General features: G+C 42.5%; 1 protein-coding gene and 1 long non-coding RNA gene across 6 annotated transcripts in view; both read left to right on the top strand.

Moving 5' to 3' along the window:
* CRADD (CASP2 and RIPK1 domain containing adaptor with death domain) overlaps positions 1-21,918 on the top strand; it is a 75,145-nt gene that overhangs the window by 30,996 nt on the left and 22,231 nt on the right. The gene's annotated exons all lie outside the window — the stretch shown is intronic.
* The window catches only part of LOC137848843 (uncharacterized), a 38,259-nt gene that overhangs the window by 15,615 nt on the left and 726 nt on the right, over positions 1-21,918 (top strand). Inside the window, exons 1-2 of one of the 2 annotated variants that reach the window (XR_011091546.1) lie at positions 16,227-19,867; positions 20,461-20,631. This is a non-coding gene — a long non-coding RNA (uncharacterized lncRNA). Of the gene's footprint in view, positions 1-16,226; positions 19,868-20,460; positions 20,632-21,918 lie in introns of those variants that run through there. The other variant, XR_011091542.1, reaches the window with a different exon arrangement.

Genomic DNA, 21,918 nt, shown 5'->3' on the forward strand with positions numbered 1-21,918 from the left:
TTTCTGAGATTAAAATCTCCTACTACCTCACTTTTAAATCCTTCTGTAAACCCCCAAAAGAGAGAAACTGTGGTTTCCTCTGTAGAGAGTTACTCGAGGCATTATTTCAAAATCACGAGTGTGTGTGTTTTCTAGAAAACCTGGTAAAATAATTCTTTAAATTCCTGAAATATTGCTACCCTGTATTAGCTCTAAATACTTTTTCCTATCGTTCTTGCTCCCTTCCTTGTGAATCCAGGAGCTCTGGGGACTGGGCAGCACAGGGATGAATGTGTTAAAAAGAGAGAGGCTCTTTTGCAGCACAGCTGTACATGTCTGAACGTTAGCTTCCAGTGGGCATAAAGAATAGGTATCGGATTATTTGCACTGAATTTTCACTTGGAATCTGGAATTGGATTTGGGGAATTTTACCAAAATACATAACTCCAGAATGCATGAACTTTAAGCTGTTTCAGTAATTCTTCATTTTTATAGTTATCACTGCTAATAATGAATTTGCAGCAACTTTTTTAATGGCTTTCAATGTACTTGTGAGGATTCCAGGATACTTATTGTTTGTATATCATAAAAATACAATGCTGTCTTTCAACAGACAGGTTTTCCTTTTAACACTCCTTTTAAGTACATTTCATGAAGTAACAAAGACATCCATTAAAAGACAGTATTGAATAACTTCTGCCAAGTTTCAGTGAACAAATTTTTATTTAAATTAGGAATGGAAAAGATTTCCTGAACCTAGCATTCATTCTCTCACTGTTCCAGGCAACCTCCTCCTGCTATTCCATTTGCAAAGTGATCAAAATCCTGTTAAGTTCTTTGTCTTCACTACTGTTATTAAAAATATGTTCCAAAACCTCAGTGTGGTCAGGCTAGAAGCCTTCTTCTAACTTCAACCTAAATTTCATTGTGGCCTGTTTATATCCACTTGTTCTTCAGTTAACATTGTCGTTTTGCTTAAATAGCTCTTTTACTTCCTCTGTGATGTATTTATAGAAACATTCTGTAGCCCTCTCAGCCTACGTCTCCTGAGGCTAATCAAGCCAAGCTCCTCAGGTCCTCCTCTCTAGTATCAGAAGCTGGTCTGTTCCCATCACCGTTCTAATAACCCTGCTTTTCATCAGGTTGAGGCCAGTTTCCTTCAACTTGGGTAATAAAAACTTTTCTCAGTGCTCCATGTGAGCTCTTGGTTTCTAAAGCTTTACAGAATGGCCGTGATTTGTATCTAACAGAAACTCGTCTGATACACTTCAGAAGAATCTTTGTCTTTTATGATTATTTCAGGGGGATTATCTGTGTGATTTTATGGGTTTGTCATCTTTGACATTTTCAGCTGACAAGTTTCCAGTTTATGGCAGAAATTTTGCTTTTAGTCCTTTTGTTCATGATCTTCCTTTTTCAGTTTCATTTCTGCAGTTATGCTTCACAAGGTCAGTTCTTCCGATTTGATATCTCCTCGGTCCAGGTGATTATTTAATAAAGTGGTTCCTTTTACTTTATCAAACTTGCCCCTTTGAAGTCCTGAACTTTTATAACAGGCACGTTGCTTATCTGCTTAATTTAAACAAAAGCAAATAATGTTCTCTCAACTTGCAATTATTTTCTTAATCCAGTTGTATTATAGATACCTTTGCTACTTCCAAATCAACCCTGAGCATACCAACAGGCCCTCCTGTTTAAATAGTTATTTGGTAAAGAAATAGATAGAATCTCACATCCAGAAATATCTGTTCCCCTGCTGTTGCATGTGTTCTGCTGTCTGTATCTCCTAAATTAAAATCATGTTTTCTACTAGGAATTCTGTCTTTTGAGCCTCAGGTGAAAAATTTCTTTGGGGAAAAATGAGAAAAAAAATCTGCTGCAAGTGAACTCAGAGTCTGCTGCAAAGCTTCCTTCCCCTAAACAGATGTGGTATTATAAATACTATTCTTTTCTTATCATTGCCAGTGATACTATTCATGTTCATTTTTTTCCCCCATTATTTTACTTGTGTTTTCATCTTTCCTGAACATTGTTGTGTTTAGGTCCTGATTGCATTTTCTGTTATTCCTGCAATGTATTGCTTCACATTTTGCACTAGCAATTAAAATTTCTCTTTTTCTTTTCTGGTCCATGTCCTAAGCATTAGTACACAAACATTTTACTTGTTTCTCACTAACCACATCCATTTCCCTCACTGGATTAGGTATAATCCTGTGTTTCCTCTCAATTACTGCTCTCTGCAGTATTGAATCTGTTTTCTTTCTCATTTTTGTCTTTCCTTTCCCTCATTGACATTCCTTTTCCCATTGCCATACCTTTAAAAGCAAGATTTTTCAGGATAATTTTCCAGCCTAACTCCATATCCTGTATCCATTTGACACACTGTTCTTTTTTCTTCTAGATCCAGTCTCATGACAGGTTTTGCAGATCTTCCTAACAGTCTCCCATCATGTATGTGTATCTTCCTCCTGTTCCTGGTGTTAGTACTACTCTGATTCCTTTCTCTTCCAATTCTTCTGTCCGTGGATCATCCTGCTTTCTGTGCAAGCTGCAGTCTTCAGTACACTGTCAGGCTGTTGCTCAGTGTCCAGTCCCTAGACTGTTCTGCTCTTCTCTCTTTTTGTAATGCTGTTTTCCTCAGCTTACATGATCATCCTTATTTAGGGGCTTCTTCCGAGACCTTTCTGTTTTGTTTTGTTTTTGCAAATCTGTGCCAAGTTTGTGCCACGGTATTGAGCTGTACCAGTCGTCTTCCTGTATAAAAAAGGATCTGTCGAATACCCAGTCGAGGATAAGGGACATCTCACTTTCAATATCCAGTCATCTTTGTTGTCTTCGTAATTATTTGGGTCTGCCCCACCACAGGCATAGTCACTGTCATTGTTTTCTCATCCTTGCCTTACATTTATAACAACAAAAACAATGAGAAAAACCTTCCTCTTCCAAACTCCTGAACACTGCCCTCTTTTCTGCTCTCCGTCGCTGGTTCCAAGGCTGCTGGATCTGTTCCATGGTTACTGGCTTCTTTCTCAAGAAAATACATACCGTAATCACTTGGTGAATTGCTTAATAGAAAGACTTACATCGAGGAATTGCATACAGTGTAGTAAAAGTTGATGAATTTAATAGAGCTTGTTACTGTAGTAAAGAAACATCTGACTAGAATGCATACCAACAAAACCAGCACAGCAGCATTGCAGGAAAGCTTTTTAATATTGGACTGTATGTATTAACATAAATACTTTAAAGTTGCAATTTCAGAGAATGTTTTCTTTTCCTGAAAAATGAAGATGCTTCTGTAAATTAACTTTTCTCTAGTTGAAGCTGTATAAAAGCCTAACTAATGGACTAAAGACACATATTTCTGTAATATGGATGATTTCTAATAAGATTAATTCTCATTGTATATTTAAGCCTGAAAAAAATGCAGGCAACGTTCAGAATAATTTCTTATCGTTCATGCAAATCATTTACAGTAATTCGGGAATTACTGAATCATTACTTCAGTAAAGCTTGTTTGTTAGTGGAGTCACAGTCAGAGCTTTACATTTTCACTCTCTCGGGACTGAAGATTTTTTTAACTACAGAACAGCATAGTTTAAATCTTTTGAAAAATCAGTAGATGTTCCTCCCTCTCCAGCAAAACCTATGTTAAGAGCATATTCAGATAGAATATTGATTAATTATTTCAATCTGATAGTTGAATAAGAGACCAGAATTTCTATTACAATTGCAGTTGTCTTCTGTAGTCGAGTAAGAAATTAAGTAAATTTTAATTAAGTTACAGTTGCTATTTGTTGAGCTTTTGCTGTTCCTAGTTTTTTTCTCAGTTACTCTTACTGTTTTCCAGGAATTCTGGAACTAAGAAATGTTCTACTTAGAATTTGAAAACATAAAGCCTTCAATTCAGGGAGTTTGTTTTTAAGTTTGGAAGAGCAGTGAAATAGAGGTTTCTAATTTGTTACTCTATGTGCTATCTTGTAAACATGTTTAATATAATTTAATTGCACTTTGTGGAGCAAAAAAAAACCACAGACAGTAATTGCAGATACATTCTTGCTACATTAAACAAACATTGCCCTCCAAAAGAGGGCGATTTTAATAACAAACCAAATAAGGAAGGAAGGGATATGTAAATAAATAATAAAAATTGAGTTTTTTTGAAATGCAGAAATTATGTAATAGCTTCTTGACATTCTCCTCTGCACTTGAATGAAACATATCTGATCTTCGTTCTTTTTGGCTTCTGTGAAAGTATTAAGTTCATTCTTTTCTACCATTTTCCTATTAATTTGTTTTTCACATTAAAGATGCCAAAACTTGACCTTTCTCTGATTTTATTCTCTTCCTTTTTCAACTGTTTCCTCAGAAGTATTCTGTCTTTAGTCTTTTTCTGCCTTTTTTATTTGTCCACCCTCATTTTTCACTTCTCAGGACCCAGCACCAGTGATGCTCAGTACTCAGAGGAAACCGTAACAGCCTTTTCCTTAAGCTCGTGGGACCAACCCTATTCTTAGTGAAGAATAGAAGACAACATCCCTCCCTTAGTCACCGGCACCAGATGCTGCAAACTGAAATTGATCATCGATGCTGCCTTTGTTTTATTTCTTTTAATTTTAAATTAATAAAAAATGAGGGAGAAAGAAACACTAGGCTAGTAAGTGTGAAACACAGGTATCACATCAGCAGAGTTTAAGCTTGTTTTCAGAAACAGAAATTCACTTGCCCTGTGATTGCAGAGTGTTTCTCTCAGCTGCCAGACCTATCCTGTTTTATTTTTAATATCCATCGTAGCTCACCTCATTCTCTTTTCAGTATAACAATAATCACTCCGGGGAAGAGATGAAATAAGTAGTCTATGAAGTTAAATGCAGTTTAAGGTAAACAGGCCAGTTCCCACATGATGTAAACTGATACAGCTTCACTAATCCTGGTTGGGATTACAGCAGTTTCTGCCATCTAAGGGAAGTGAATAATGTCTTTGGTGAAAGACCCTGCGCTTAACTTAATTGAGTTGTCAGCTGAGAATATGAGTGCTCTCCCAGTACTCAGTCAGTGTACAGTCACAAATACTTTATTTATCACAGCCCAATTTTATTGTATGGGTAAGTATTACTGATGTGTGCAAGAGGAGTTTGCTTTCCAACATTTTGTAAGGAGAAAGCAGCTCTGAAGCAGACAGCTGGTAGCAAAACCAGTTGCCACCACAAGCAGGAAACATTAGTGATTTGAAGGCTGCTTTTTAGATGAGTTGCTAAACCTCACCCATCTCTGCAGTAGTCGTGCTGGTGTCCTCTCTGCTCCGTCACATTCCCTCAGTGAACCATTCACTTGAGTAGGTGCAAGTTTGCAGGACCGGACCTGGCATCTTGCCCTTTCAAACAAAAACCTCCCATGGTTTCTGTCCCTGTTTTGCCTCTTCACTGGTGGAGAATGGTGGCTCCCAGACTCTTTCTGTCCCATTTTGCCTCTCCCCAATCTGAGAAGTGCCAAACACAACCAGTGCTGCTTCTGGGCAGGGGGATGGGTAATGCAGTAAGGGCTGAGCACCCCAGCCCTGTGGCGGGGAGAGGAGTGCCTATGGCTGCTGTGTGCAGCTTGTGCCCTGCCCTGGAAGGGAACATGGCCAGGGGCAGCTTCTGCTCCTCCGCATCTCTGCAAAGGGCTGGTCATGGCCCTTCCCATCTGACTTGGGGCTCAGCAGCTTCTCCTCCAGCAGGCATGGCCAACACCTGAGCCCTTGTCTCGCCTCCCTACAACCAGCGTGGTGGCAGCCCCCCAGGAGCCAAGACCTGCCGCCCCCCAGAGCAGTGCATGTCCCTCCTCCTTGTCCTGACACGCATGCCGGGATGCGCTCCTCACTTCCCCATCTCAGAGCCAGCCCTGTACCAACGACTGGTGGTTGATAACCAAGCGAGGAATAAACCATGAGGACGTAACACCTGCATTTCTCTCAGGTTCTGTAGAAGACCTTTAGAATCAGATGCACGGTTACCCATTTCAAGACTTAATGTGGCTCTTTTAGATTGCTGGGGCAGATAATTGATCTCATTGACTTCTTCCAGTATGAACATTGCCTTGCAATACATTTTCTGCACTTCTATTTGCCTGGGTAAAAGCTTTTTTTTCTCTGCCTGGGTAAAAGCTTTTTTTCTCTGCGGATGAGCTTCTTCTGAAGAACCCAATGATACAATCTTTGACTCCAATTCCTTTCTTATAGCTGGTGTTTGCTTTATGCCAACCATAGTAAATTAAATTATAGCCTTGTCAGTGCTGAGAAGACTACATTCCTGTTGATAGGCATGTTTTTGCTTGACATGTTGCCACTTGTACCTGTGGGTGGAGACTGGCTTGAGTTTACTCTTTTGCAGTTGCAGGTGACAGAGGTGACATTCATTTTCTCACTTCATTGTAGCAGGTAATTGAGTGAAGCTCTATATTTTCAAGGCATGTTTTCGTCCCAGCCTGCAATTTTCTCCCTGCCTAACAGCAGCAGAGTTGGCCTTTTAGCACAGACTCATTTAAAATGTTGCTATCAGTTGTGTTATTTGACTATCCTGCTTTTTGCAGCTCTTTTTTTTTTTTCTTTTTTCTTTCCATCAGGATCACTTTGAGAACTAAGCTTCTAATTTTTATGATTAATTATTTAGATCTTAAGAGTTTTCTACACAGCGTGATCTTGTTGGTAAGAAGTCTCTGGCTGCTGAAGTACATAAAAACAACAAGAAAAAAAGAGAAGACCCTTCCATAAAACATCTCTGGGTTTGTGCTGCTAGGACCAGGTGTTGAAATTGAGTGAGATAAATGCCTGTGCTGTCTTAGAGAGTAATCCTTCATTCAAATGACTTCTTGGTAGATAACAGAAAATAAGAAAGGAGAGTGTGTTCACTGGTGGTGAAATGTGTTTTAACCGTGATGCAATCTGCACAAGGCCTTCCAAGGGAGAGGCGTGCTGGACCCCTGAAGCTGTGCTGCTCCTGAGTGCCACGTACAAGACCCCGTGCTGGCTGCCATCGCCACAGGCACGCTGCTGGAAAAGGCAGCAGATTGCTACCCCTACCGTGTCGCTGTGCGGGCAGTGGCTCTGTTGGCACCTAGTAGGTCTGTTTCTAGCCTGTCATCCCCTCCTTCCAGTGGAGGAGGCTGGAGCCTTCTTTCTCTCGAACACACTGCAATGTTTTCTCCCATTCAGAAATATTGACCACAGAGTTGGTTAAGGTAAACCGTCCAAAACCTCTTAACCCAGAGAAGCCCAGTGATTTCTCACGCTGCCTCTTCTCTGCAGGACTGTCCCCTTTTGAGTGTGCCAGCCAATTCATCTGGCAGTCCCTGCTGCTGGTGGGCTTGTTGGGAAGAGGAGCCTCTGTCTTGCAGATGGAGGCAGGCTGACTCAGGGCTCTGTGGTGTGGCTTAGGTCACACCCCAAAGCCACACTGAGAAACTGCCTTCCTTCTCCCTTGTCTTTGCCTATCTGTAGAGCAAACTGTGCTGATCTAGCAGAATGCTAGGTCTGGCTTCAGGGCTGTGGTGGCTTCTGCTGGACAGGGAGAGCTGTGCGAGGTCCTGCCTACATGGCAGCAGGGACTCCCCCGTCCTGGTGATACGGCGTGCACACAGCCCCAGCCAGGTGAGTGGTGCATAGAGTGGAGGTGCCAATTCCCTGGAAGGGAAGACATGGATGTGATGGATATGTGCTTCAGCACCTTCCTCAGAGAGCTTTCTCCATGTTAGTAACTTTTCCTGGTCATGATTTTCTTCTTGATTTCCCTTAGAAACCTCAAGCCGCTTACACTTACACTCCCTGGTTGCCAAAACCTTGGTCCCTCCTATTAGACCTGTGGGCCATGTGCACGGCCAAGGTCTCTGTCCTCAGCCATTCCCCATTCTGACTGCTCCCAAAAGTGTCCACTTTGCTTTCCAGCATTCACACATGCTGTCATGGTCTGGTGGATCTGTTTGCTTTTTCTTCCCCTTGCTTTCTGGAACGGCTGACTATTCTGCTTATGAACGCTTTGTGTACCAGTAGGGCTCTTCCCAGGATTCGGGGAGAAACCAGTGCCCGGGTTATCTTAGTACTTGAAGCAATTTGCAAAAGAAAAATCTGTTTCTTGTCCCCTGACTGAGGAATACCCACTCTTCTCAAAAGAAGCTTCGCAGAGCTTCCTCGCACATAATAAAAAATGAGCTCTCCTTTTTTTCTGCTTAGCTGGGAGGCAGGCCTGAATGGTTGAGGAAAGATGTGGTCACCATCCTACATAATCCTTTCCAGCTCTTTTGAAGGAAGATCTTTGTCTTTACTTTTTCTCTCCCCTGCTGTTGCTGTGCCTACCACTCAGTGTCTCAGCTGGGCTTGGCTTTGCTCGGCAGCTTTTCCTGCAGAATCCTCCTGCTCTCGCATACCAGCCGCCTGCCCTCCCATCCAAGCGGCTTTTCGCACCGTATAATGTTTTGCTGTTCTCCTCTGCCGGCAATGCCGCGTGGTGCCCTGCCAGGCTGGGACACACCTCTGTCTGAGGGGAATGTGGGCTACATGGCGGGACCGGGCCGTGCTGGGCCTCAGGAGGCAGAGCCGAGGGACCACTGAGGAGGAAGGGACCTGTGCAGGGGTGGGGGATCCTTCACCTGCTTGGGGAAGATGAAGGAGGGGGACAGACAACACAGGGCAGGAGAAGCAGGAGCGTGTGGTAACTAGCGGCCAACATGGCCTCCATCTTCTGTGATGGAGGCTGCCAGCCTGCCCTCCTCGCGCTGTGGTCAGCTCTGTGGGCCTCCTCCTGCCATCCCTGCCCGCTCACTGCAAACCGAGTTCCCCATGGTTTTCCTAGCCAGGGTGGCCTTGTCTATGTAGGACACAGCCTGCAGTTCCCCATCCCTCCCTTCCCACCTTCTCCCAGGGCCACCCGTTCTCAAAGGCAGGAGAGGACATGAGGAATGTACCCCAGGAGAGCAGGGAGGGAAGAACATTGAGGAGCTGCTGCCGAAGCTTGCTCCTTCTCATTAGCAGGAGAAGTGACACAGTGAGCTGCTTGGGACTTGGTGGCATATGTGTCTGGGACCACTGCCAAAACATCCATTTGGCGTGAGGTTCGTTTGATGGAGTGATACGAATAGCAGAGGGGTTTGCAGAAACTAGGGGCAATCAGACATGGTCAGTGCTGGGTTTTTCATTTTTACAGTACCATTAGGCTTCTGAAGTACTTCTCATCCATGGTAAATCAGAGCTTTCTAAAGCCACCATTAGTAAAGAAATCCTTGAAACTTGGGTACAGTCATTGAGGTGAGAAAGACTAGAGCAGGTGGCTTAAGTGTTCAGAGCATTCCCCCTATTCCTGGTATTCTTTTCTCCCTGAGGTTTGTTTGCTCGTTTTAATAGAATCTGTGTATCAAGGCCAAAACACTGAATCTCTCTTTTTCCTCTCTGAACTGGGGTTTGCTTTCACTGGAGTTAAAGGGGAACTGGAGGCCCCTTGGGGCTTTGAAGTAAATGGCAGTCTTTGACATCTGCAGAAGGTGTGGAATGTGATCGGTAGTTTTAGAGAATTTAATGGTGTTTGATAAGGAACCCGAGAGGTAGGAAAGCTGCACTTTTGAATTTGTGTGTTAAACAGTAAAATTCATCTGGGGGCTGTCTTGTATTTTATGTGAAGGAGAGAGAGCAAGCAAGGGAAAAACTGATTCCTTCCATGTTTCTTTTATTCATGTAATAATAAAAAAGAGCTCTTTGAATGCGGTTAGGGCGTATTTGTTCACCAGTCCCATAGGAAGTGGTATTTTCTGTGCAGCATAAAAACACACAGCTCTCAGGTATTTCTCTCAAAGTCGCCAAAAAAAAAAAAAAAAAAGCATGCACACACACAAACCCAAAACAACACCCTAAACCAATCTTCAGGCAGAGTGGGACTCCCAAGGAACACTACTACCTATTCTGAAGTTTTCTGTCCCCAAATTTTAATTTTATTTTCCCTCTAGAATAGCTAAATTAAAATGAGGACAAGTGGCTAAGCTGATTTCTTAGTGAGCAGTAGTGAAACTGGTTAGAACTTCCCTGTCTTTCCTCCCTCAGTCCTCTTGACCTTAAGGCCAATTGTATGTTAAAGAACAGTGGGCTACTGGTTATATAGTACATTAGTACATCATGCTTTAATATCTTCAGTAGGAGGAAGAATTACTGAAAACCCATAAGGGATACTGCTGCATTTGAGAATTCCTAAATTTGGCCTTTTTGGCTGATTTTGAACTGTAGACATTGTCCATATGCTGAGCAGAATTCGGGCCCTTATTCAATGGAGTTCTTAATCACAAACCTAACTCCAACCATATGGATGGTCCCACTTATCATGGGTGTTGACAAAGTCATCTTCAAGACTCCATTTGCTGACCTCTCTAAATATAGCCTGCTTTGTTTTCTGCTAGCATAAGAAGTGATATTTAACCATTCATCCTGTACTATCTTCCCCTCCATTCTTTTTCATCCCCAGAACACATTAGATTCTTTCAGACTGGACGAATTTCATACTTTACAGACTGGATGGGGCACAGAAAAAGAACTGTTAATCAAAAAGGCCAAGGGAACAAAATTGCACAGAGTATGGAATTTCAAAACACATTGGTTTGGGTTTGGCAGAGGCCCCTGGACATCATAGAGTCCAACACCCTGCTGAGAGCAGGGTGAACCAGGGCAGGTTGCTCAGGGCCATGACCAGTCAGGTTTTGGATATACCCAAGATTGGAGACTCTGCAACCTCGTACAGTGCTTGATCACTCCTACAGTAAAAAAATATTTTTCTTGTAGTTAAGTGGAATTCCTGCATTTCAGTTTGTGCCCATTGCGGGCTATCCTGTCACTAGACACCACTGAGAAGAATGTCTCATCTTCAACACGTGTTGGTAGTATCCCCTTGAGTCTTCTCTTCTCCTGCCTGAACACACCCAGCTCTCAGCCCCTCCCCATGTGCCAGTTGCTCTCAGCCCTTTATCATTGCCTGGACCTTCATTTGATGCAGTGCAGTGTGTCCATGTCTCTCGTTCAATGGAGCCAGCTACTTTTAAGATGGGAAATGTATTTTAATTTAACAAATAATTAATAAACCTTTTGAAGATATTTTTTTCTTAGTTGCACAAAAGTCACAAAATCAGAGCAAAAACATTCTTCAATTTTGGATTAATTAGGTTAGCAGTAGCAGCTTACAAGGTTATTAGACATAAGAGGCAAGAAGGCCACATGTGCACTATTACAGCTTTTCAAATGTGACTAAATTCATACTGGAGACTCACAGTGAAATCTGAAGTTTGGTATTTTGTGTACTGTTGCTGTTCATGTTGGCGTCTTTTTTTTCTCTTCAACTTTCTAACTTCCGTGCTAGTTAATCATTTATAAGTGTTCAATACTATACTAGATTTACAGGGAGTAACTTTGGCTCGCTGCCTGCATAAGTAGTACTTTTTCTTTTTTTTTTTTTTTTTAAGTTTTAATGTGCTGCAAGTCTGTGGCCACTGTTGAGTCATGCTGTGTAACTAGGCCAAGCAGGGATGTCTCGCTTATTTCTGTGTTTCTGAGGATATTTCTAACATTCTGCTCTAATTAACAGAATGAAGAAATGAGGGAAAACAAGTTTTTTTGTATATATATATATTTAATATGACCTCCAATTACTTAAGGGGAGAGTTAAACTTAACACTTTGAGTTCTCCTGTTAAAATGAAACTAAAGTGGTGGGTCATTTGTACTGTGTAAGCACATGGGGAGAAAATATTTGATGCTAAAATAGTGGGTTGATAAAAGGTCACTTTAACAGGAACAGAAGGCATAACAGGAATCACAGCCTGAAAACTGAGGCCAGAAAATTTCAAATTAGAAGCAGGGTTCATATTTTTAATAAGAGAGGTGGCTAACCTTTGGAGAAAATTGCTGGTTGGCAAATTAAATATTTCTCCATACCTGCAAGTAAAGACTAGAGGATTTTCTGGAATATGCACTGTAGACAAACATGTATTTGTCCTGTATTTGTCACACTTGTAAAGACTCTGCTGAAGTAGGATTAGATACACAGAAAAGCTTGGAGAGGGTAAAAAAAAAAGTGGATACAGTCATTTAGAAAGATGAGTCAATCTACCCCCAGTCAAATCTCAGCGACTGCAAGATGAGGGAGAAGCTCGGAGCAGCTGCTCCGGGGAGCTGCTCTTCACCACCATGGTGTCACCGCAGGGGGATGGAGCTGAGGAACTCATAACCCTCCAGGATGCAGTGGTCCTGTGGTTAAGACCTAGGAAGGAAACAGGCGAGAAGAATCCTCTCGATGCAATTTTAAGGCTGGGGCTGGTGGGAGGAAGCGGGGACTTGTGAGGCCCTGCCTGGCCTGACCTCCCACACTGCAGTTCAGAGAAGATCAAGCAGCTCACAAGTGGTCCTTCTGTGAACATGACTGCTGGTGAAGTCAGTCAGATCCTTCTAGAAGAACAGATACAAGGAGAGGATGAGCAAGGAGCAAAAGTGATGTAACTCAAAATGCCCGTTTTTACAACAGAGAAAACATTTGGCTAATTCACAGATGCCTGGCAGTGTGCATGGCGTACTCTCTGATCCTTGGATGGAAGGTACTATGAACACAACGTTTTTTTTCTTGTGATCCGAAGCGTGTGTAAAGCCTTGAAGATGAGTCAGCTATGAATTAATAATGCGCTCAGCAATTAAGAAAGCCATATAATTTAGTGAAATTATTTTCTTATGGCAGCAGAAGGTACACTGCGACTCCTGCAGCTAGGTCACAGTTCTGTCGCTCCTTATGATCCTCCCACCGAAACCAGCATGGCCTCGAGAATGCTTCTCATCTGGCTGAATTGTGGCTGTGGGCCCATGACTCAGAAACAGCAGATCGCTGTGAACCGCGTCTGAGACTTACAAAAGCCTGTCCCTGCGTAAAGGTTCAGCTCCCATCAACTCCACTGGTCTTCTCTAGAAATCTCTGGCATGAGTTGCTAAGCAGATTACCTGCTCTTATCTGACCCGCCTAGAGAAACTCCGAGAAAAGTTGTTTATGCAAATTACTTGCCTAAAAATAAGAACAGCATTTATAACGCATTTCAGATATCAGTAAATTACAATTCCTGGGGAGCTGTGTTCAGAACACAGTAATAGCTCTGGTCCTTCTGCATAGGGCTGAGAAGATGATAGGAAGTAATACATCACTGGGAAATTGGTATTTGTTGTCAGATTATTATTTTTTTTTTGACTGTGAAACATTGCTTTAATTAGTGCATTTTTGTTGTTATTTTTATTAAAGGCTTTTTGTTACACGCTAAGGGAATAACCAGGGACCATTATGTAAATGCAAAGTGTCATCTTCGTTTTACATATGGTTCCTGCTCTAAGTCATACTTTACATAAATTATCATAGCACAGAATAAATCATTTGGTACTTAAAGTTGTCAACTGGTGTAAGCAGAAACATGCTTTGTTACTAAAATCAAAGAGAGATTCTTAAAATGCATAACTCTCCTAGCAGCCTGAGATCTCTTTCATACTTATATTTTGGTGATCTTGCTCTGTTGAGATGAAGAGTTTTCATTTTGGAGGAAGCCATGAATACACATCCTTTTATAAATAATCAAGTCAGATCATCACATTTTGTTTTGGTTATACTTACCCTACTTGTGGATTTTGAATAAAATCAGTGTCACAATGACCTTAAAAATATCTTATCAAAACTTTATCTCAGCCCTGCCTCTCAAATGCAATACCCAAGTGCTCACAGTGTCCAGCACCACATCACCTTTCCCACCTTCTCAGTGCTATCCGAACTGGCCAGTTGGCATGTTACACATTTCATTGCCTCCTACCTAATTTGAAGTACGCAATTCCTTCTTTTGGATTATGTAAAAATAAATGATTTGCCTTTCAGGCCAACCAACAGAGATCTTAATCTGCTGGGCCTCTCAGAAATCCCAACCTTTATTTACACCAGTGCAGTTATTTAGCGAGCAAACCCACTGTGGCCCACAGTACATAACAAAATGATGTTTGTCAGCAGCAAGGTATGTACTGAACTCAGCACCTCAGTGCTCGAAATATTACTGAGGCTTTGTAGGCAGCAAAAAAGCAAAGGAGAATTTGGGAGAGGCCGCTGGAAGGTGGTTATCTGAAGCAAACTACAGTTCTTCTCTCAAGTTTAGCCAGCTGCTTTAGGAATGGATACTGTCTGTTAGGAGATGCTGACACAACCTGTGAATAGAGAGAGCAATTTCTAGAAGTTCTGAAAGCATTATTATAATTACGCCAGGTTTTCAGATGATCTAGACTTGGTACTTTGGATTGATTAATTGATTATTTGCATCATAGCATCTAATGTTAATGATAACCTGTTAGAAGTATTTAGCACCAACCTGAAATACCATGACAGCTCAGACAAAATGGTCAGGTATTTCTGCTGGAGCTTAAGATGAACCTCTGAAACCTCTGAACCATTGATGAAATTCGTTTGTTTGTTTATTTCGATGGAAGGCTCTATTTTTAAGCATTTCTCTTTGTTAGAAAGGTCTAATAGCTGTGGACTGGCTTGGAAAAAGCCTGCCTAGCACAGTACAGTATCTATGGAAGAGGCTGGTAGGAGATAATGATGGAGAAGTAGAGAACCTCAGTGTGTCCAAAGCAGCATTTGGATCCCTGTGTTTTGTAGTCACTGGAGATTATTTATCCTTGGAATTTTTCTAATCTATATTGAACCCAGTTTTACTTTATCCTCCAGAACATCCTGCATCTGTGAGTTTGGCAAACTGTAGGGTGAGGAAAAAAAATAATTTTTCCGTACGTTTTTTTAAACGTATAAGCTGCCTGTTAACCTGGTAAGCACCTGTGCCCAAGGGTGGTTTGCATCTGTCTTTCTCTTCCTTTGTATTCAGCGAGTGTTGCTGACATGGTGATAGGTACTAAATAAAAAAATATGATTACCAAATGGGAAGTATGAGGGCAACTAATCTTTTCAAGAAGATTATGTATTCTGTGCACAGATGCTGGCTTTTTAGTGTCCACGGACTCACTTAGTGCCAGTAAGATAAGCACATACTTTTTTATCATCTTTGGAAGCACTGTAGCCCACGAAGCAGTTTGTGATACTGCTGCTGTGAAAGCCCTCATCTTTGCATTGGTGATGCAGCCTCCTGATCCGTGGTGGTGTGAGTCTGGAGTCATTGTTTGGAGTCATTGGAGTCATTTGTCATTGTCAGATGACCCACTGTTAATGGGTCATACTCAACCTGGACCTTCAGCAAGTGGAGTAGCACCAGGCGTGTCCGGGGATGTACTCCTTTTAATAGCGAGGACCTGGGGTAGGAGGCTGCATGCATTCACCAGGCCTACAGATGACATCGAGCTGGGGGAACCAGTCAGCATGCTCAAGCACAAGGCTGCCATTCAGAGCTACCTAGACAGGCTGGAGGAATGTGTCAGTGACAACCTTATGAAATTCAGCAGGGACAAACGCAAAGTCCTGCACGTGGGAAGGAAGGCCGCCTGGCAGCAGTACAGGCTGGGGACTGACTGGCTGGGGAGCAGCTGTGCTGGAAGGGATTGTAGGGCTGTGATATGCAGCCAGCCAAATGCAGGACAGCAGAATGCCGCCGCAGCAAAGGGGGGCAACTGCGTCCTGGGCTCTGTCAAGAGAAGCAGCGCCAGTAGATAGAGATAACTGGTTATCTGCCCTAGCAGTCGTCAGATCATGCCTAGATACAGTGGCTCACTTTGGCTTCCTGAGTACAGGGAAGACATTGATAAACTGGAATGAGTTCACTGAAGGCCCACCAAGACAGCTGGGGGTGGAGCACCTGCCCTGTGTGTGCAGAAATAGAAGTTTCCAGAATGATGTGGGAGCCTTGCTGAATGTGTAGCTTCCAGATATGGTGTTTAGAAGACATCACATCCCATGAATGCTTTGGAACACTGACCAGAAAATATGATTCTGTATCCTCACTTTTACCAATAATCTACAGTGGAGAACTTGATGGACATGATCTTGGTGACACTTGACAAGAAAAAGAAGTAGGTGCCCCTTCATGCTTCTTTGGAAACCTGAGAGCTCTCGAACTCCTGAAATGCTACTATCTGTATGGAGTGTCTGTTAGCTTTTCACTTGCGGGAGGTAAAGATAAACTTGTGAACTTGTAGAGCGGAAGGGCAATTCTTGAGAAGCCGATGCTGAGCTGATAAAGATCAGTGGGGCTTCCTGTGATCTATTTGCTGACAAAAGCATTAACAAAGCCAACATTTTCATTCCAGGAGCACGAGTTCAGGGACACAGATCATTGTCTCGCTGCTTGTGGTCTCCTTTTCTTTCTCAATCAGTTCCTCCAGTTTCAACAAGATTTCCAAGGGCCAAGGAGAGGAAGCCATGACCACTTCCAGAGACCCAAGCTAGCTGGTGTAGAGCTGGCAATATTCACCCTCCACGGAGACTTCAGCAGCTGGTGCTTGCTTCACAGTGTTAATGTATGTCAAAGACTGTAAGCAGTTCCACATTCTTTCCAGCAAACACGCAGGCTACACACACGACCAGAGTTACTGGTCCAGCTCAGGCAGGACATCACCGGGACCAGCAGCTCTCCAGAGCCAGGCACGGAGTGGGGAGGTGCCACAACAGGGCCCACAGCCATGGCCCCGAGCTGTCTGTCCTGGCACAGAACATTGCCTGTCAAAGGATGCAGAGAGACCCATAACTCAGTATTCAAGCTATGCTCTGGGGCTGCAGATCCTGAAGCAGAACCCTTCATCTTGTTAGTCATCTCTGTCAGAGTCCACCCTTGTGGTACAGTTGTTCTCAATCTCCTCTCACTGCTGGTGCTGTGGTTGCTCGTGGCCTTGCTGCAGAATTATCCATCAATGAAGAATGTGCCTTGCCCACGGCATCTTGAAACGCACCAGTCCCACTTTTGTTGCTTTTTTCTTCAGAATGCAGATGATTCTGTACAGTTATGAACTGTAGAAATAGAAAAATAGAAAATAGAAAAATTCACTGTCACTGAATTATCTCTTTTCTCAGTTATTATGTTCTGCCTTTGCTTACACTGCTCTGTTCTCTTAAATGCATGTCTTGTCCTGCATATTTGCTGTTAACCAGTGTTAATGTTTAAATCAAAAAGAGCAGCTGAGCTTCTAAGTCCTAGGCAGGCAGTGGGGCTGAGGAAAAAAAGACTACAAAAAATTCCCCTCAAGCCTATGCCTTGTAAATGAAATTAATTTTATCTGGAAGCCATTGAGACATAAAACATGCAGGATTTTAATGTCATTTTGATGAGACACTTTTCAGAGCAAATCACACTTTAAAAACCCAAAGTTTTAATAGCTGCGTATGTTTGCTAAAAGCCAGCAAGTACAGACAGACATATTTTTAGAATGGAATAGAAAGAAACAGACCATTACTGGTTATTTAGAGAAAGTAAGGGAATCAATAAATCTCTGCTCTATATGGAAAGAGACCTCATGAGAATATTTCGGTTGCGACAAGAATTATTAAAAATTAAGACAGCAAAATTGTCTTCATTGTTTAACTCCTCGTGACTGGGTATTGCAAAACTCAAATTATTCTGTCATACATGTGTATTTTCAGCAATGACACTGCATCAGTAAAATGAATATTGAAATAGGTAGGGGACTTCTTAGGTTTAATTTAAGACTTCAAACAAAGGCAGGCAGCTTTTAAGCAACGCATGGTTTCCATGCAGCGAGTACCTTCACCTTTGTTATACAGGCACTGTACTGTACAATGGCTTTCCAGTGTTGTTTTTTTTTTTTTCTTTATTTTTCTTATTTTATTCTTCAGTTAGTCTTCACACTGAGCTGAGGAAGGATGGTATGTAATTTAATCTAATGAAGGTTATTGCAGAGGTAATTGTTGCTTGGGTGATATTAAAGTAGCACTTTGCAGCTGATGAGCACTTCACTTCCATTTCAAAGCTAAAAAAAATTTTAAAAAATAAATAAATAACACCCTGAGAAATGGCATAATTTAGATCTCTTTATAAGAAAGCATTAGAGCATTCTCCAGTATGAGGAATATTTATCATCTGTTCTCATATGTAATTTGCCAGCATAACTAATTAAGAAAAATAAGACAAAGCCACCAAGTACTGTGATTGCAGATCCTCCATTAGTGGCAGTGTAACCACATTTTGGAGTTTAGGAATAAAGGAGTAGATATTTTTAGATATTTTTGCCCAGTGGAGGCACTTGCGTGCCATAATTAAAATTTGCCTTTGTGTCGTTAGTTTTCCTAATCCTGCTTGCGTGCTTGCTGTCATGTACGTCCCATTGTGGGAGTATGGTCTGATCTGGGATTAATAACCAGAGTCTGGCTGTGCCCTGCTCTCCAGTTTGGACTCAGGCGTGTTACGTTCGTATGCACAGTGCTCGACTTGTGAGGCAGTTGTCTGGCTGTGACGAAGACTTGGATTGGTGAGAACAGCTTCGAGGTTCTTGGCAAAGCCTGCTGGACGTCCAGCATGACCAATTTGATTCACGCAGGAAGCATAAAAGGTGATCTCAAAGGACATAACCCATCAGCAGCGGAGCAGATGACAGACCAGCCATGATGTTCATATATGCTTTAACAGCTTTAATAAGTGGAACATAACTGCCGCCTGCTTGCAGAGCCAGATCACGAACTCCTTATCTTGTAAATCTCTATTGAGCTCTTGGGACTGACTAAAAACCCACAATATTTTCTGTAAGAAGAGATGCCTAAATTCAAACGACACAGCCAAATCTCAAATTAATTAGATTTTATAACTTAAGGGGGAGTTTAGGTTATCAGAATATAAAAGATTGCAGTATTTCTCTTTACTTTTAGCTGTATAGTTTTCTATTTAAGAGTTGCCAGCTTTCAGCTGCCAAGTTATAATTCAGATGAGGCTGAATTTCAGTAATAGTCAAAATTATTCTTAAACACAGCTTGTTTGTAGAGCTGTTTGGGACACATCAAAGACCTGTGTAAATGTTTTCTCTGAAGGTAGAGTATTCAGGTCAGATACATAATATGTTACTGGTGCCTTAAATTTAGGAATTTTCCTACACTTCAGTACTGTCTCTCTCTTTCAGTGTATCAGGTTCAGAAATGCAACTGATAGCCAACTGGCTTTTCTTTTAAGAAGGCTCAAAATCCTTGAACAAATTAACAAGTTGTGAGGGCTTCCAAAGGGAAATTGCCTAGACTGGAGTTTGTCTGAGGAGAGTTTGTCATCAAGAGAAATTCTCTGCCATCTAAGAAATCTTTCACCAGCAGTAGACATCCCTTACATAGAAAACACTGCCAAGCACTTATGGAAATATTTGAACTGGAAATGACTGACTAATTGATTGACTGGGCTTTTTCTACCACAGCCTTTTTTTTTTTCTCCCCCCCTTTTTTTTTTTCCTCTTTTTCAATCAGGCAGTTTAGAAATGAAAGACATTCCTGGCCACGACTGCTTACTCAATTGACTCAATTTTCCCGTTTCCTCCCTGGCTTCCGCTGGGATTGCTGCGACAGGGAAGTTTCATTGTGCTCTGTTTCAGACTCATCTCCTGCGGCTCAGGCCCAGAGTTTTATTGGCCATTTGCAAGCCCTCCTGAAACCACGGGTCTGAGGGGGAAATTGGCCCCGTAAGGCCTCAGAACTGCCTCTTTTATTATCATCCTAAAAACTGTGCAGCATGCTGAGGGTCATGCAAGGGGTCAGGGTCATCGCAACCACGGGAGGTAACAGGCTGAGCACCAACACCCCCAGCACCGAGGCCGGAGGCTAGGAAGCCCCACATGCTCTCAGTGTCAGAAGGCAGCCAGAGGAACAGCTTCACCAGCAGAGACGAGAGCTTGGAGCATCCTTCTGGGCACTGGGAGGTGTGGATTCAAACCTTAGGAATGAATGGTGGGTGCCAAGGGATGCTGGATGAAGTGGGTCTGCGGCAGCACTGCTCCTCAGATCCTATTAGAGGGGACTGTAACATGGCTTGCTTGTGAAATAAAGGGTTTGTTTAGCTCTGGAAGAGGCTTCTGGGCTGAGAACCCCAAACAGAGGCACCTCCTGGTAGCCCTCTGTGAGGTGCCCGAGGTCTTGAGAGGAGCACGGCGTTTCTCCTTCCCATGAGCTGTTTCTCACATCGAGGCAGTCTCACCATTCAGGAAGGCACGTAAAGGCCCCATCAAAACCCAGTCCTTGAAATCTTGCAAGTCCGCATTTCCCACTTTACCTTTGTTCAGACCTCTGCAGAGCCCTTAGCTGTTTGGAGCAGCGTTGGCTTTTCATGTTAAGCACACAGCACAATACCTTTCATCAACGTCTTTTCCCCGGAGCGCTGTTTACATGAAGCCTGTTCCTTTTAAGAGATGCAGAGCTTGCTCCTTTCAGCAGCCTCAAGTGATCAGCTTGCAGCACTTGAACAAGTTTCCCTGTCTGGGTGAACTCCAAAATAGAGAACTCATCTTTCCTCGTTTTTTTCTCCCTTGCTGCTTTTCCCACAGGATGACACGTCAGGACGGGCAGGTGTCCCTCGCAGGGAGACTCCCTCCAGCCTCAGGAGAGATTAATTTTTTCAGGCTTTGTCAGCACTCCCTGAGAGTGCTTCAGACTTTTCTCTCCAATTGAATAATTCTTGCTTTGTTGCTGCAAGTTGCTGGTCATTTCATCCTCTGGTAAGATCCCTTTTTTTCCTCGATGACAAGAAGTTTGGAATTGCCTTCTCTTTGACTAAGGCTTTTGCTTGTTCAGGCCTCCAGTGCTCTGCCCTTCAGGCAATGTAGTGCTTAACCCTCTGGCTCCCTGTTTAATGGTGCAGGTCTTGTTCTCAAAGAGCACCTGGAGAAGAGAGAAAAGATGCCTTACAGACATTTTGCAACACTTTGATAGGCAGGAGGGGGACTGCAGTTCTGTCTGGGAGGATCTGCTAGGGGCAATGTCACTGCCTTCCATGGCCAGGATGCTTTCTCTCCCCTTATCTTCTTCTAATTCATGGCCCCGTGAAATAGAGGCGAAATGAGACTATCGGCATCAGGATGTGAAGTCTGAGTGTTATCAAACATTAAAAAAGGTTAATTTCCTTCAGTTCAAAGGATCGCCCAGGAGAAAATTGAGTATTGCAATGTGTGAACCAGGCTGTTAGCTCAGATACAGGGCTGTGAAGACTTAACCTTACGGCTATAAATTGCTACCAAGGCAGCTGCCAGATGCCGTTGCTCTGGTCTTGGTGGCAGGCAGCCTCGTGAGAGCTTTGCTGAACTTCTCTGCCTGCAAGGAGGCAGCTTGGAAGTGCTAGGACAATGGGCTGAGGACAGTTCATTGTATTTCAAGTGTGGCATAATATTTGTTTAGTTTTTATAGTTCTGACTTGTCGAACTGAGTTAATGCATTAAAACTGACGTGACAGCTTTTTGATATAACATGATTTCTAAATGAATCCTATCAGCTAAAAAAAAAAAAAAAAATTTTAACATAAGTTTACTTACAAGCAGTAATACCAGCTTGGATTTCTAAGTCTGGAAGAATTTTAAATTTGCCTCTGTATTTTTCTGTTGGACTTCGCATGGATAGGTCGCTGTATTTACGTGCAGTCAGTGATGGCACCAGGGCCCAAATTTGGGTTTCATCACAGAATTTGCATTTCATGGTCACAAAAGGTGGAATGAGACCGGTCACTTTCACTTTCCTTTTTAAGGGCTATTTTTAATGTGCTTCATTTTCTGGCTCCCCTCCATTTGACCTGTGGTGTAATGTTTGGATTAGAGATGCTGCTGGGGAAACATTAAATCCAAACAAACTCCTTTCCACCCTGTTTTCTTGAAATCTTTCTTGGATAGTCACTAATACTCTATTTTTTTTCCATTACATTCTCTGCTAAACACAGACACACTCTAGAGATCTCATGATTAGTAATTTCCCAAACCTAAAGCAGCTTTAATGCTTTTTTTGCCTGTTCTGTATCA

Source organism: Anas acuta, chromosome 1, assembly GCF_963932015.1.
Source record: "Anas acuta chromosome 1, bAnaAcu1.1, whole genome shotgun sequence".
Taxonomy (NCBI): domain Eukaryota; kingdom Metazoa; phylum Chordata; class Aves; order Anseriformes; family Anatidae; genus Anas; species Anas acuta.